The 15,055-nt window shown below is 34.9% G+C and overlaps 1 protein-coding gene across 12 annotated transcripts in view; it reads right to left on the bottom strand.

Moving 5' to 3' along the window:
- Positions 1–15,055, bottom strand: part of FRS2 (fibroblast growth factor receptor substrate 2) — a 119,830-nt gene that overhangs the window by 21,859 nt on the left and 82,916 nt on the right. For 2 of the 12 annotated variants that reach the window (XM_082351671.1, XM_082351674.1), the window contains one exon: positions 7,485–7,588. The exons of 5 other annotated variants lie outside the window; for them this stretch is intronic. The gene's annotated coding sequence lies outside the window, so the exon portion shown is untranslated. 5 more of the 12 variants (XM_082351670.1, XM_082351668.1, XM_082351669.1 and 2 more) reach the window with 5 other exon arrangements.

Raw genomic sequence — 15,055 nt, 5'->3', positions numbered from 1 at the left:
CAGCTAATTCTACCGTAAATCATTTCTCTTATGTGATGTTTGTCTAGCTCTCTCTCTTAAGAGATTTTAGCCAATTAACTAAGAAAAATCTCTCTTCCTCTTTTTATTTGTTCCTCTCATAAGCACCCCACAACCCCTATCTTGAAATGAGTTTATTCATAGTAAATGTGATTAAGAGAAGTGAGAGTGATCCATCTATACCCCTATATCAAGGGAAAGCTTTGAAATGAAGTTAAACATACAAAAGAATCAGTGTGCCAACATATAAAGCTCTTGAAAATATTAAAAATCCTATCAGAAACTCTCTCTCACCTTCAGATTTTTTTTTCTTTTTTCTAATTTTTAAAATTGTGGTAAAATACATATAAAGTTTACCATCTTACCTATTTTTAAGCATACAGTTTAGTAGTGTTAAATATATTCAATATTGTACAACCAATCTCAAGGACTTTTTCATCTTGCAGAAATGAAACTCTATACCCATTAAATAACAACTCATTTCCCCTCTGCCCAAATCCTGGCAACCACCATTCTACTTTCTGTTTTCATGAGTTTGACTATTTTAAATACCTCATATAACTGAGATTGTACACTATTTATCTGTTTGTGCCTGTCTTGTCTCACTTAGCATAATGTCTTCACAGTTCATCCATGCTGTAACATGTGTCAGAATTCCTTTCCTTTTTAAGACTGAAAAATATTCCACTGAATATATACCAACACTTGCTAATCCATCCGTCTGTCAATGGACATTTATCTACGTTCTGGCTATTGGAATAATGCTGCTATGAACATGGATGCACAAATATCTCTCCGAGACCCTGCTTTCAATTATTTTGGATACATACCCAGAAGTGGTACTGCTGAATCATATGGTAGTTCTATTTTTAATTTTTTGAGAAACTTCCATACTGTTTTCCACAGTATATCTTTTTTAGAGAAATGTCTATTCAAGTCCTTTGCCCATTTTTGAATCAGGTTGTTCTTTTGCTGTTGACTTTTAGTATAAGTTCTCTATATATTCTGGATATTAATCCCTTATCAAATATATGATTTGCAAATATTTTCTCCCATTCTGTGGTTGCCTTTTTCACTCTGTTGATAGTTATCTTTTGAAGTAAAAAAAATTTTTTTTCATTAAGTCCAATTTGTCTACTTTTGCTTTGGTGCCTGTGCTTTTGGTGTCACATCCAAGAAAGCATTGCCAAATCCATGTTGTGAAGCTTTTGTCCTATGTTTTCTTCTAAGAATCTCATTGTTTTATGTCTTATATTTAGGTCTTTGATCCAATTTGAGTTAATGTTTGTATATGGTGTTAGGTAAAGGTCCAAGTTCATCTTTTGCATGCGGATATCCAGTTGTCCCAGAAGCATTTGTTGAAGACTCCTTTCCCCAATGAATGGTCTTTGTACCCTTTTCAAAACTTATCTGACCACATATGTGAGGGTTTATTTCTGGGTTCTCTATTCTATTCCACTGGTCTATATGTCTGTATTTATGCCAGTACCACACTGTTTTGATTATGTGGCTTTGTAGTAAGTTTTGAAATCAAGAATTGTGAGTAATCCAGTTTTAAGACTCTTTTGCCTATCCAGGGTCCTGAGATTCCATATGAATTTCAGGATAGGTTTTCCTGTTTTTGAAAAAAACATCATTGGGATTTTGACAGGTATTGCAATGAATCTGTAAATCTCTTTGCACAGGACTGATATTATAATAATATTGTATCTTCTAATCCATGAATATGGGATGTGTTTATTTATGTCTTCTTTGATTTCTTCAGCACTATTTTGCAGTTTTCATTGTGTACGTTTTTTAATTCCTAAGTATTCTATTCCTTTTGATGCCACTGTAAAAGGAACTGTTTTTGTAATTTCCTTGTCAGATCGTTCATTGTGAATGTACAAAAATGCCACTAACTTTTACATTTTGACTTTGTATCCTGCTACTTAGCTGAATTCATTTATTAGTTCTGAAAGTATTTTTTGTGTGGAATCTTTAGGGTTTCCCACATATAAGATCATCTCGCCTGCAAACAGATTATTTTACTTCTTTCTTCTCAATTTGGATAACTTTTATTTCTTTTTCTTGCCTAAGTGCTCTGGCTAGAACTTCCACTACCATGTTAAATAAAAATTGTGAAAGTGGGCATCCTTGCCTTGTTCCTGACCTTAGGGGAAAAGCTTTCAGTCTTTTACTATTGAGAATGATGTCTGCTGTGGGTTTTTCATATATAGCTTTCATTATATTGAGGTGGTTTCCATCTATTCCTAGTTTATTTTAATGCTTTTATCATGAAAAGGTGTTGAATTTTGTCAAATGCTTTTTCTGCATCAATTGAGATGATTGTGTGTGTTTTTCCTTCATTCTGTTAATGTGGTGTATTACACTGATCAATTTTCATGTTGTACCATCCTTGCATTCCAAAAAGAAATCCCACTTTACCATGGTATATAATCCCTTTATTATGTGGATGAATTCAGTTTGCTAGCATTTTGTTGAAGATTTCTGAATCAATGTTTACAAGAGATATTGGTCTATAGTTTTCTTTTCTTGTAATGTCTTTGTCTGACTTTGTTAGCAGGGTAATGCTGGCCTCATAGAATGAATTAGGAAGTGTTCTCTCCTCTTCAATATTTTGGAAAAGTTTGACAGGGACTGATAGTAGTTCTTTAACTAGCAGAATTCACTGGTGAAGCCAGGTCTTTTCTTTTCTTTCTTTTTTTAAAAAATATTTATTTATTTGGCTGTACTGCGTCTTAGCTGCAGCACATGGGATCTTTTAGTTACGGCATGTGGGATCTTTTTTAGTTGCAGCACGTGAACTCTTAGTTGTGACATGGAGACTCTTAGTTGCGGCATGTGGGATCCAGTTCCCTGACGAGGGATTGAACCTGGGTCCCCTGCATTGGGAGCGTGGAGTCTTAGCCACTGGACCACCAGTGAAGTCCCAAGCCAGGGCTTTTCTACTCAAAGAGATTTTTTTATTACTGATTCAATCTCCTTACCTTATAGGTCTATTGTGATTTAGTCTTGGTAGGTTTTGTATTTCTAGGAATTTGTCCATTTCATCTAGGTTCTTCAATTCGTTGGCATACAATTGTTCATAGTACTCTCTTATAATCCTTTTTATTTCAGTAGACTTGATAGTGATGTCACCACTTCCACTTCTGATTTTAGTAATTTGAGTCTTTCCTCCTTTTTTCTTAGTCCACCTAGCCAAAAATTTGTCAATTTTGTTGATGTTTTCAAAGAACAAACTTTTGGTTCACTGACTGTTTTTCTATTCTCTATTTCCTTTCTCTCTCCTTTAATCTTTATTATTTCCTTTCTTCTGCTAGCTTTGGTTTTAGTTTGTTCTTTTTCTAGTTCCTTAAGTTATAAAGCTAGAGATCTTATTTTTTTAACATAAGCATTTATAACTACAAAAATCCCCTTAGCACTGCTTTCATTGTGTCCTATAAGTTTTGGCGTGCTGTGTTTTCATTTTCTTTTGTCTCTAAGTATTTTCTAATTTCCCTTGTGATTTCTTCTTTGATTGGTTGTTTAAAAGTATGTTGTTTACAGACTTACTAGAGAATGGACTTGAGGATATGGGGAGGGGGAAGGGTAAGCTGTGACAAAGTGAGAGAGTGGCATGGACATATATACACTACCAAATGTAAAACAGATAGCTAGTGGGAAGCAGCCGCATAGCATAGGGAGATCAGCTCGGTGCTTTGTGACCACCTAGAGGGGTGGCATAGGGAGGGTGGGAGGGAGGTAGATGCAAGAGGGAAGAGATATGGGAACATATGTATATGTATAACTGATTCACTTTGTTATAAAGCAGAAACTAACACACCATTGTAAAGCAATTATATACTCCAATAAAGATGGTTAAAAAAAAAAAGTATGTTGTTTAATTCCCCCAGTTTTGTGAATTTTCCAGTTTTCCTTCTGTTGTTGATTTCTAACTTCATCCTCTTGTAGTTGGAGATGATACTTTGTATGCTATCTATCTTTTAAAATCTTTTGAGACTTAATTTGTGGCCTAACATATGGTGTATCCCGGAAAATGTTACAACAATGTGAGCTTTTAGACTAATAATTTTTTTCCTTTAAATGTATTAATCTTTTAAGTCATGTAGAAAATAAAAAGTTACAAATCTTTGTTACAATAGTACTAGCTTTTATAATTCCCTTTGTATTTACCTTTATTGAGAGCTTTATTTCTCCACACAACTTCTAGTTACTGTCTAGTGTCCTTTCGTTTCACCTTGCAGAACTCTTGTGCATTTCTTGCAGGGCAGGTCTAGTGGTAATGAACTCCCTCAGCTTTTGTTTACCTGGGGATGTCTTAATTTCTCACTTACTTTTGAAGGACAGTTTTGCCAGATAATAGGATTCCTGATGAACAGACTGTTTTTCTTTTAGCACTTTGAATATAGCAGCCCACTGCCACCTGGTCTCCGAAGTTTCTGATGAACAATATGCTAATAATCTTACTGAGAATCCCTTGTATGTGACGATTAGCTTTCTTCTTGCTGCTTTCAAGATTCCTGGTCTTTGTCTTTTGGAAGGTTGATTATAATGTGTCTTGCTCTATGTCTCTTTGACTTAATCTTGCTTGGAGTGCAATGAGCTCCTTGGATGTTTATGTTCATGTCTTTCATCAAATTTGGTAAGTTTTTAACCATTATTTCTTAAAAAGTTCTCTCTGCTCCTTTCTCTCTCTCTCTTCTCTTTCTAGGACTCCCACAATATACAGCTTTCAATATGCTGAGGTGGTTCCATATTTTAGATTCCACATATAAGTGATATCATATAGGATTTATCTTTCTCTTTTTGATTTACTTCTCTTAGTATGATAATCTCTAGGTTCATCCACGATGCTGCAAATGGCATTATGTCATTCTTTTTTATGGCTGAGTAGTATGCCATTGTGCATATATACCACACCTTTATCTATTCATCTGTTGATGGACATTTAGGTTGCTTACACATCTTGGTTATTGTAAATAGTGCTGCTCTGATCATTGGGGTTCATGTATCTTTTTGAATTAGAGTTTTCTCTGGATATACAGCCAGGAGTGAGATTGCTGGATCATATAAGGGTGCCAGTCTTTTAAATTTCCTGGAAGTCACTTTAGCAGGTGGGGGAGGGGCTTGCAACAATAGGGTATGTGCAACAACAATAGCTGCCCACCTCTCTGTCTGCACCTCTCTGACCAGAAGCAGCAATCTCTGATCCAGGTACAGATCCTTGATATTTGGAGAAGAGGGTACTTTCTGCCTCCACTGGCTCCAAAAGCTGTGTGAGAGCTGCACAAAGGTGGCAGCAGAGAATGGCTGCAATTTTATATCTGAGCCTTTTCCTGACAGTTGCAAGTCTTCAACAGCTCCACAGTTCCAAAATAGTTACATCAGATTCTGCCACTGTATTTGTTATCTAGGTGGGGAGACAGACTCCTGATGCCTCCTACTCCATCTTCCCAGAATCCTCTCCAGGCCTGTTTTTGGGGATCAGTATATATTCAGTTTCATTGTTTTAAATTACTTTATTAGCAGTGCCAGAGTGCTGTGACGTTTTTGCTTGCTTTTTACTGCGTTCAGTGCAAATATACACATATCAGTTATATCAGGAATTACAAGAATTTATGTGCCTCATTTAAAAGGATACTTTCTGTAAGAATATACATTCTGAGTTCCAAACAACTGATATACCACAGCACTCCTGGAACAAACACAACCCAATGGACTGAGGATATCTTGTCTTGACTTTGGAACATGAATGCCTCAGGTATCCACTTTGGTTTCTTCTGACTAGTGGAAGGCTTAGAACTGAAAGGTGATTGGGAGGTAGTGAGAGGGAAGAGGTAGTTTTAGCCAGTATATAGAGCTATAATCTTGTTGTAACATGGATGTTTTTCTATAAAACAGGTATATATATATATCATCAACTATGAGTTTATACTCAAGAAGAATACAATTTTACCAGGAAAATTATCAAAAAGCTAAAAATTACAGTAAATACAGTCTATTAACACCTTATTTTTTATAGCAAACTGATTTTAAAGCCCCTACTTTATACCAGACATAGATTCACACTTGGATTATCTCAATCCATACAACCACCCTATGAGGTAGGTACTATCATTATTTCTTTGTAGCAAATAAGGAAACCAAGGCTTGAAGAGGCTAGGTAGCTTTTCCAAGGTTAACAGCTGATAAGAGGAAGTATCACTTAGTATGATAATCTCTAGGTTCATCCACGATGCTGCAAATGGCAGAGATGGCACGATGCCAGAATTAAATCCAGATCTGACTACAAAACCCAAGTTCTTATTAATTAATATATGTAAAAAGCTTAAAACAGAGCTCAGCATATAGTAAGCATGTAGTAAATGCAAGCTATTGAAATGGTAACAATACTTTATTATAAAACAATACTGTATGCCTTTGGCACTCAGTCAAAATTTCTATGCCTAAAATTTCTCATTTATAAGATTAGGACAGCTATTTCACAGAGTTATTGTGAAAACCAAATAAATTCTGGCTATAAAGGCATTTAGAAAAATATACAGCGTTTAGAAAGACAGGCATTATTATATCATCACTACATGTAAAATCCTGTCTCTTATATCACAAAGAAGGCTTTTGCACTGTAAGTACAAAAGCCTACAATTTAAGCGCCATCCTCATAACAAGAGTTACATTAATAAATTTAGTAAAGCTGTCCTAAATTATTCCAATATGATTCTTGCAGAATGACAAGCAAAGAGAACACTGAACTCTATTCACTAGCATGATTATAAATCTGTTGCTCAAGAAGGTATATTTGCTCTTTCAGTTCACTAGCACGGAGGGTGAATTTGGCTTATACTACAGTAGTTCTGTTCAAATACAGCCAGGACAGAATATCTATAGTTAGAAGCATAGCAATATAACTCTATATTTTGGGCACAGCTAACTGCCATATTTAATTTTATTAAGACAATCAAGAGAATAGCATTCAAAAACCTTGTTCTTTGTGTAAGTGGTCTGGTTGATTGTTTTTAAACTATTTGGGTAGGTCTTTTTTTTTTTATTGATATACCTTAGTTTTCTGTTTATTTTTAACACTGCTAAGGATTTTTTATTATTTATATTACTCTAAGAAAGAGAAGTTAAAAAAAAAAAAAGGCTAAGGAGGGAGATTCTCAGTATATTCTGCTAGTCACTAAACCAGAGCCATTCTGTAAAAAGTAAGGATACATGCAACATAGTTTCCTTGGTTAGCTGAAATTTTAAAATATATATGTACACAGTAAGCCAAAAAGTACCCAAGTATTTTTAAGCATCTATCCATGAATATGGTTGTATCTGCATACCTCTAAATAGATTTTCTTCCTTTAAGTTTTTTATTCTACTAAGGGCAGTGTTGGTGAACCACTTTGCAATTCACAACCCTCCATGAACTCCCCCTTTTTTTAACTCTCAAAAAAATCAATTACATTACTTACAAATCACTTCAATATCTGGTACTTTATTTTCTGGAAACTCTTTATGTCTAATCTAAATTCCTTGTACTGCAATTTAAACCAGATTCCTCTCATTTTTGTTTTTTCTGTAAGAGACAAGTAAAACCAGGATGATCAAGAAAGATTAAGCACATGCTTATGTATATTTAAACTGCCACCAATTCATTTTCCTATGGATAAACCTAAAATATTAATAAAGAAACATTTCTTTATTTTAGAAAGTTTTTGAATTAAGCTAACAAAAGCTTACTTGTAAATAAAAATGATTGTAAACAGCTATCAATATTAAGGAGAGAATAAAAAATGAGTTCATTCATTTCTCCATCTATACATTAAAGCATTCAACAACTATTTTCTGAGTACCAACTCTCTTTGCCAGGCACTGAGTTAAATGTTAAAGAAATAAAGAGGACATACACATTCCCTGATTCTAAGGAGCTTACTGTTTAGTGAGGGAGGCAGACAAGCAAAGGAATACATGGCAGAGTTACAGATCCATGTATCCATGTGCCAGTGCCATCAGAACATTTAACTCAGAGCAGAAGGAAAGAGAAGTGATCAAGGAGCCTTCCTAGCAAAGGTGACCACTAAGTCAAGTCCTGAAAGACGGATGGGAGTTTTCTATGGCAAGGGCAATCCAAATGAAGAACAGTGCATACTAAAGCACAGAAACCTAAAAGAACATGGCAGCCTCCAGAACCAAATAGTTCCTTTTAGTTGGAATGTATGGTATGCATGGGAAAATAGTAGGAGATAGGCAGGAAGGTAGGCTCATGCCATTTCATGAAGCGCCAGTTTGCACTGCTGAGGACAGTTCACATTTTCCCTTATAATCTTAAAGACACCACTAATGTCCTACCAAAACACTTTCCTATAGAAGCATAAAGTCTAGAATATATACAAGGAGAACATCTAATTCCTAAGAATAAAATTAATGGTGTTTTACTATGATGCCTAAAGTCTAACCTACAAGTCACAGCATCTATCTATAAACATAAACATTCTCCCAACAGTATCCAGACCTGCAGTGAGTGTCATTATAAGATGATGACCTGAACCTTGGATTCCCTTCTTTCATTTCTGGAAAATGTTACCCACTTTAACCTCATATTTCACACTGAATTTGACAAAGTCACTTTCAATCATGCATTTGGGTTTTTAGAACAGAAATCCAAGAATCTGTATGTATATCTTTATCTACCATCTATATTTCTATCAATCAAGAAGTGTGTGTGTGTGCGTGTGTGTGTGTGTTTAGCAAATACTGAGAAAATGGTACTAAAATGGCTTATGATATAAACCACAACTTTTACCTTTAATAACACCAGTCATAATTCAATCCTGGAATCATCTATAATCTTGGAACATACTCATACCAAGAAACACTGGTGATGAAATTTACACAATTAAATCTGGGTGCCCATAATCTCTGCCCTAAGATATAAAAACAGACATACAGATGTGCAAACCCAGCAGATGAGTTACACTCTGCCTTAGCTAATGTAATGTAATCAGTACCAATGGCAACAATCCCAGCACCTTAAATCACAGGAAAAAACATCATCAGCCTTGGGAACTCCCAAAGAAAGTCTTAGTTTAAGTGCTCTATGTTGCAATGTAAATATGTAAATATATGTACATATGTAAATATATGTACAAGAAAATCAAGTACTGTCCTCCAGCAACATCAAGGGGTGAACAATCTATATGACAGATCATGTAGCTCTCTCTACTAAAAATTCACAGATTGCACCACAGAAAGAAGATACATGATTGTAAGGTAGCAGTAAAAAAGTATATGCATTCTCCAGAAAGCATTTATCATTAACTCTGAAAACTGGAATACATATATTTGATCTTATGGAGATAGTGCATTCAGTTTTCTGTAAGTATTATACATCAGAATTCCATGTTTGTATTTTTCAACTCGGTTATTATTTCTACATATTATTCTTACAACTGTGTCAAATTAAACCAATGATTGCTTAACTCTCTTAATAAACCTCTAGTTTATAAATTTACTAATAGACACTAGTCCCCTAGCAGGGACTGGACCCTAGCATAATAACTATTTAACTTATGAGGTTTTACTAACCTGACCAACAATAAAAGGTAAAATCCAAATATGAATTTTACAGTGTTTTTCTTAGTATGATACACCTAATAGTTCTTAAAAAGCATTTGGCTTTATGGCTTTATTCTTTAAAACAACAAAACACTAAATGCAAGCCACTCGAACTTCAATTTCATGTTAAATGAATATACAAATTATTCAATATCAATCCAACTACAAACATCAATAAAACACTACAAGACATACAAGAAAATCTCTAGGCAACTTCAAATTTTATATAATACACTTAGCCTAGAGCTAAATAAATATTAATGAAGAATAACAGAAAAGTAAATAAAAAGATTAATTTTCAAAACTGAATACACCAGTGTATGAGAAGAATATACCATAAATCTGTATTTTTAAACTCACGTGGTTATCATGCTAGTTACTAGACTCTTATTAACAGTCTAAATATTGACTGTGTGTATATAAAATGTACACACACATTCAATTTGCTCAAAATACACTAAGCCAAATGCCAAGCAACTCTAAAAAAAATCCTCAAAACAAACTGCTTCATGAATAGGTCACTCATGACTTTCTGCACTTGTCTCAATCTAAAATGCTCTTAAATTCTCTAAGGAAAATAAGCTTGATAATTTATTTTCTACTGTTAGAGCAATGCATTCAAAATTACTGCTACAATCTAGCATTAAACTCACCTAACTCAAGTACCCCACTAATAAAAATGTTTGATATGTGTGTTTTCTAACATTCCCCACCCTCACAAAATACAAGAAAAAAAGAGTTAACCAGAAATATTTACATCAGAGTAAATATTTGATGAACTGTTTGGGGCCATTAATAAACACTGCTTAAAGAATATTTAATGACAAAGAAAATGTTCATGGTATAAAAAGTTAAGCAGAAAAAAAAGACAAAACTGTTCTTTTAAAATGCAATATGGTATTCAGGATTGGATCCTGGAACAGAAAAGGACATTAGTGGAAAAACTGGAAAAAATCCAAATAAAGTCTGTAGCTTAGTTAATAAAATTATACCAGTGTTAATTTCTTAGTTTTGACAAGTATACTCTAGTTATATAAGATTAATATTAGGGAAAGCTGAATAAAGGATATATGAGAATCTCTGTACTACCTTTGCAACTTTTCTGTGATTCTAAAATTGTTCTGAAAAAAAATTTTATTTTAAAAATTACTTTGCATGCCCAGTAGCAAGTTTGAGAGGATTCTCATTTTAAAAAATAACACACTTACTTTTCTCTCTCCCACTCCTAAACAAAATACATAAACCTCGAAAAAAAAGACTAGACAAAAACATATTAAAATGTTAACAGTGGTTCACTCGGTTGTAGGATGAAAAGCATTTTTCTCTTCATATTTTCTATAGTGTGAATTGCTTTTATAATCAACAATAAATTGTTAACTAAAGAATATACAAATCAATACTTTATTAAAGGTTTCTTCAGAAAGAAAAGCTATAAATGTCTAAGCAGAGCCCAAAGGCAGACAACATATAAAACAGGTTAGGGCAGAGTGTGAAGAACACAGTGGCCAAGAGAAACCGCCAGGAGAACCTAAGTAGGCAAAACCTAATTAGTAAATGCTGGAAACCTGACAATACACGAACTTAACATCTACTCTTAGGCTAAAGGTGCTCACAGTCAGCAATGTTATGCTCAGAATTCATGACTTAGGGGAATGTCCCAAAAGTCCCCCTAACACTAGGAATTTATGGGATACGTACCCTGGGTTTATTCCAAACAAAAATAATGCAGCTGGACATGCACAACTGCCCAGTGAGAGCTTCTAGAAATACATCAGGATGACAGTGTGTTCTCTAAATTTTTCTACTTTTTTCTTCTCTAACACCTCCCTACAACCTATGCCCATGCTCATCAGTCTTTAGACCAAAGACCTAAAATGGTACTCTGTTGTCATTTAGCAACAGGGGTAGAGACCATTAGAACAAGAGAATCAAATACTATTTCAGATGTCTGACAGGTGAGTATCACAAAAGTTTTTCAATACTTTCAGGGCAAAATATGCTGACAACCTCATTCAACCATAAGAGGGGAAAATTTAATCAACAACAAATGTTCCCCAATCAAAATAAAAAAATACATTTGTCCCTTAAAGAAAGTATCAGTGGAATCAGACAGAATGAATTTTGATAAAGAACCTCTTCCAAGGGACTTCCCTGGCAGTCCAGTGGTTAAGACTTTGCCTTCCAATGCAGGGGATGTGGGTTCGATCCCTGGTTGGGGAGCTAAGATCCCACATGCCTTGCAGCCAGAAAAACAAAACATAAAACAGAAGTAATACTGTAACAAATTCAATAAAGACTTTAAAAATGGTCCACATCAAAAAAAAAAATCTTAAAAAAAAAAAAAAAAGAACCTCTTCCAAGCTGTAATCAGGGTGATTTGTGTGTGTCGGGCTGTCTACCCCTCCTGAAACAGTGCTATGTGGCCTGTTCTGGGTTTTGTGTTGTTTTTTAAAGATAGATTTTAATTTTTACTTTATTTATGGTCACCCTCATTCTCAGTTGATAGCAGGTCCTAGAGTTGTCACTTAATAAATATGTATGTGCTTTTGTTTTTTTTTTTTTTTTTAGTTTATTCTTTTGAATCCTGGACTCTGTAATCAGATACCCATGCCTATTAAGAACAGGTGCAAAATGAGGCCCTCTACTGAGATCACAGAATATTTTACGTTCAAGAACATGGTCTTTACTTCATGAGCTTCTTAACAGCAATTGTAAGCATCAGAAGCCTCTTCTGCTTACTTTCCAGTTCTTGGTCATGTTTAAGAAAGTAGAGGCTACCAAATAAGTGATTCTCAGGAATGGAGACTATAATATTATCACTGTTATTACTTCTAATACCAATGAAGATATATACTGTTTTCATCAAAACCGAGACACAACTCATTTTAAGACTTGATATTTTATATCCCACCAAGAAACAGAAGTGGTTAATTAAACTACGACATGCCACCAACTGTAAGATACACCCAAATTTCAGTGAATAAAATTGGAAAATCAATGAAATATAGTCAACGAAGACTATCAACTTATTACTAATAACAGTAATGAAAGGATGTTTCGAATATCTTTTCTTTGCTCCTTCCTATACACTAGAAGATAGTTACAATCAAGTAACAGGATTTGAGTGTCCAAGACACAATATTCTTTTGAGCCATGATAAGTATTTGTCTAGAGAACAATCCTGTATTGTAGACTGCTGGGAACTATTTTCTCCATCTTCGAATGGGGAAATTAAGGAAAAAAATTAATTAAGATTCTACTGGAAGCCAAATTTAGAATTCTTAGTGTCCCTATCTACAACTTTAACAAAGACAATATGCACTCTATCCCTAAAGGTTTCACGGTTGGTTTTCCTTCAGATTTACCTTGATCTTAAACTCAGGATATCAAGCATCCATGGTAAAGGAAATTCTGAAGAGCTATATTCAAAAGTACAGCTAAGGTCACTGGGGCTATTCCCTCTGAGCACAACGTATGATAAAATAGAATTTGAAAGCAATGATGAGAATATCTCCTTTCTTTTTTTAAGACATATGTGGAGAAAACAAATCTCTACAGAAAACAGCCAGAATTTCTAAGATGTTTTACTCTGTACCACTTTCAAATGTTTCTTCACCAGCATGAAAGCTGGCTGAAAAGCTATCTACCTTAAATCCTCTTTAAAAAACAAGCAGGGACTTCCCTAGTGGCGCAGTGGTTAAGACTAGTGCTCCCAATGCAGGGGACCCAGGTTCGATCCCTGGTCAGGGAACTAGATCCCACATGCATGCCACAACCAAGAGCTTGCATGCCACAACTAAGGAGCCGGCAAGCTGCAACTAAGACCTGGCACAACCAAATAAATAAATAAAAAATAAAACACAAGCAAACCAAACTCCCACCCCCCCCCAAAAAAAACAATGAACTTAATTAATTCAACAGTTAGCTACAAAAAATATTAGTCTCATATTCTTGTTAAAGTCTTAAAATTTTTAATTTTCCATATGCAAATTCCAAATTTGAATTCTCTGTAACTATTAACCCTGCTAAATAGAAGGTAGAATGTGACTAAGACAAGATTTTAATCTTCATATAATGGACAGATGGCCTACAACAGCTCTGCTATCTAAATGTATTTTAAAATGCCACAGTAGAATCTAAAATAATGCTTCATTTTAAGCACTCTAAATTCCTCCAGTAGAAGGCAGTATCAATCTCTGATAATGCCAGCAAGGCAGCATGATACAGTAAAAATATCATGAGCTTTAGAACCAGACAGAGCTGAGTTCTTAACATCTCTGAATCTATGTTTCCCAATAGGCAAGTTAAAAACACCACCACCTACCTCATATGACTGTCACAGGTTTGGAGGCTGTTGAAGAAATCTGGGGTCCGAATTAGAGTAGTGGGCAATGAAGATGGAGAAAGAAGGATGGATTAGAGCAATACTCAGAAGTAAGCATCAATAACACCTGATAACTGATTAGACTGGGAAGAAAAGCAGAAGTCAAGGAGCATACCTACATTTTCCATTTAGGTAACAGTCCATTCATAGAGCTAGAAAACATAAGAAGGACACAAGGTTTAGAGAAGCACATAAGCTCAATTTTGAACGTACTGTGATGCCTGTCAGATATCCAAGTGGAAATGCTCAAAAGACAAACAGAAATACAAGTATGGAGGTGAAAGAAAGATCTGAATTGGAGATAAGGATCTAGGAGTCATCAGCTTATGGATGCAAGGCACAGGACAAGATGAGATTGCCCAGTGAGAAGAAAAGACCTAGAGAAACTCAGAAACACCAACATTTAAGGAAACTGCAGAGGAAGAGAAGCCCACAAAGGAGACTGGAGAGGTACTGTCCAAGAAACAGGAAGAAAATCACCAAGAGTGTGGTATCACAGGGGCCTAGAGAAGACAATGATTCAAGGTGAGATGGGATACAAAGAACAGTCTAATCTCAATAAGGTAAGACCACAGAAACCACGGTAAGTTAGTATGGAGAAGACAATATTTAGCAGTAAGGAAGAGTAAGTCAGCTGTCTTAAAATTTCTGTTTTACAGAAATATTGATCAATGGAACAGGATAGAAAGCCCAGAGATAAGCCCATGCACATATGGTCACCTTATCTTTGATAAAGGAGGCAAGCATATACAGTGGAGAAAAGACAGCCTCTTCAATAAGTGGTGCTGGGGAAATTGGACAGATACATGTAAAAGTATGAAATTAGAACACTCCCTGACACCATGCACAAAAATAAACTCAAAATGGATTAAAGACCTAAGTGTAAGACCAGACACTATCAAACTCTTAGAGGAAAACATAGGCAGAACACTCTATGACATACATCACAGCAAGATTCTTTTTGACCCAGCTCCCAGAGAAATGGAAATAAGAACACAAATAAACAAATGGGACCTAATGAAACTTAAAAGCTTTTGCACAGCA

This window comes from Balaenoptera borealis, assembly GCF_965194805.1.
Source record: "Balaenoptera borealis genome assembly, chromosome: 13".
Taxonomy (NCBI): Eukaryota; Metazoa; Chordata; class Mammalia; order Artiodactyla; family Balaenopteridae; genus Balaenoptera; species Balaenoptera borealis.
Note: the sequence above shows the minus strand (reverse complement) of the source record. Positions and strands in the feature narration are given on the sequence as shown.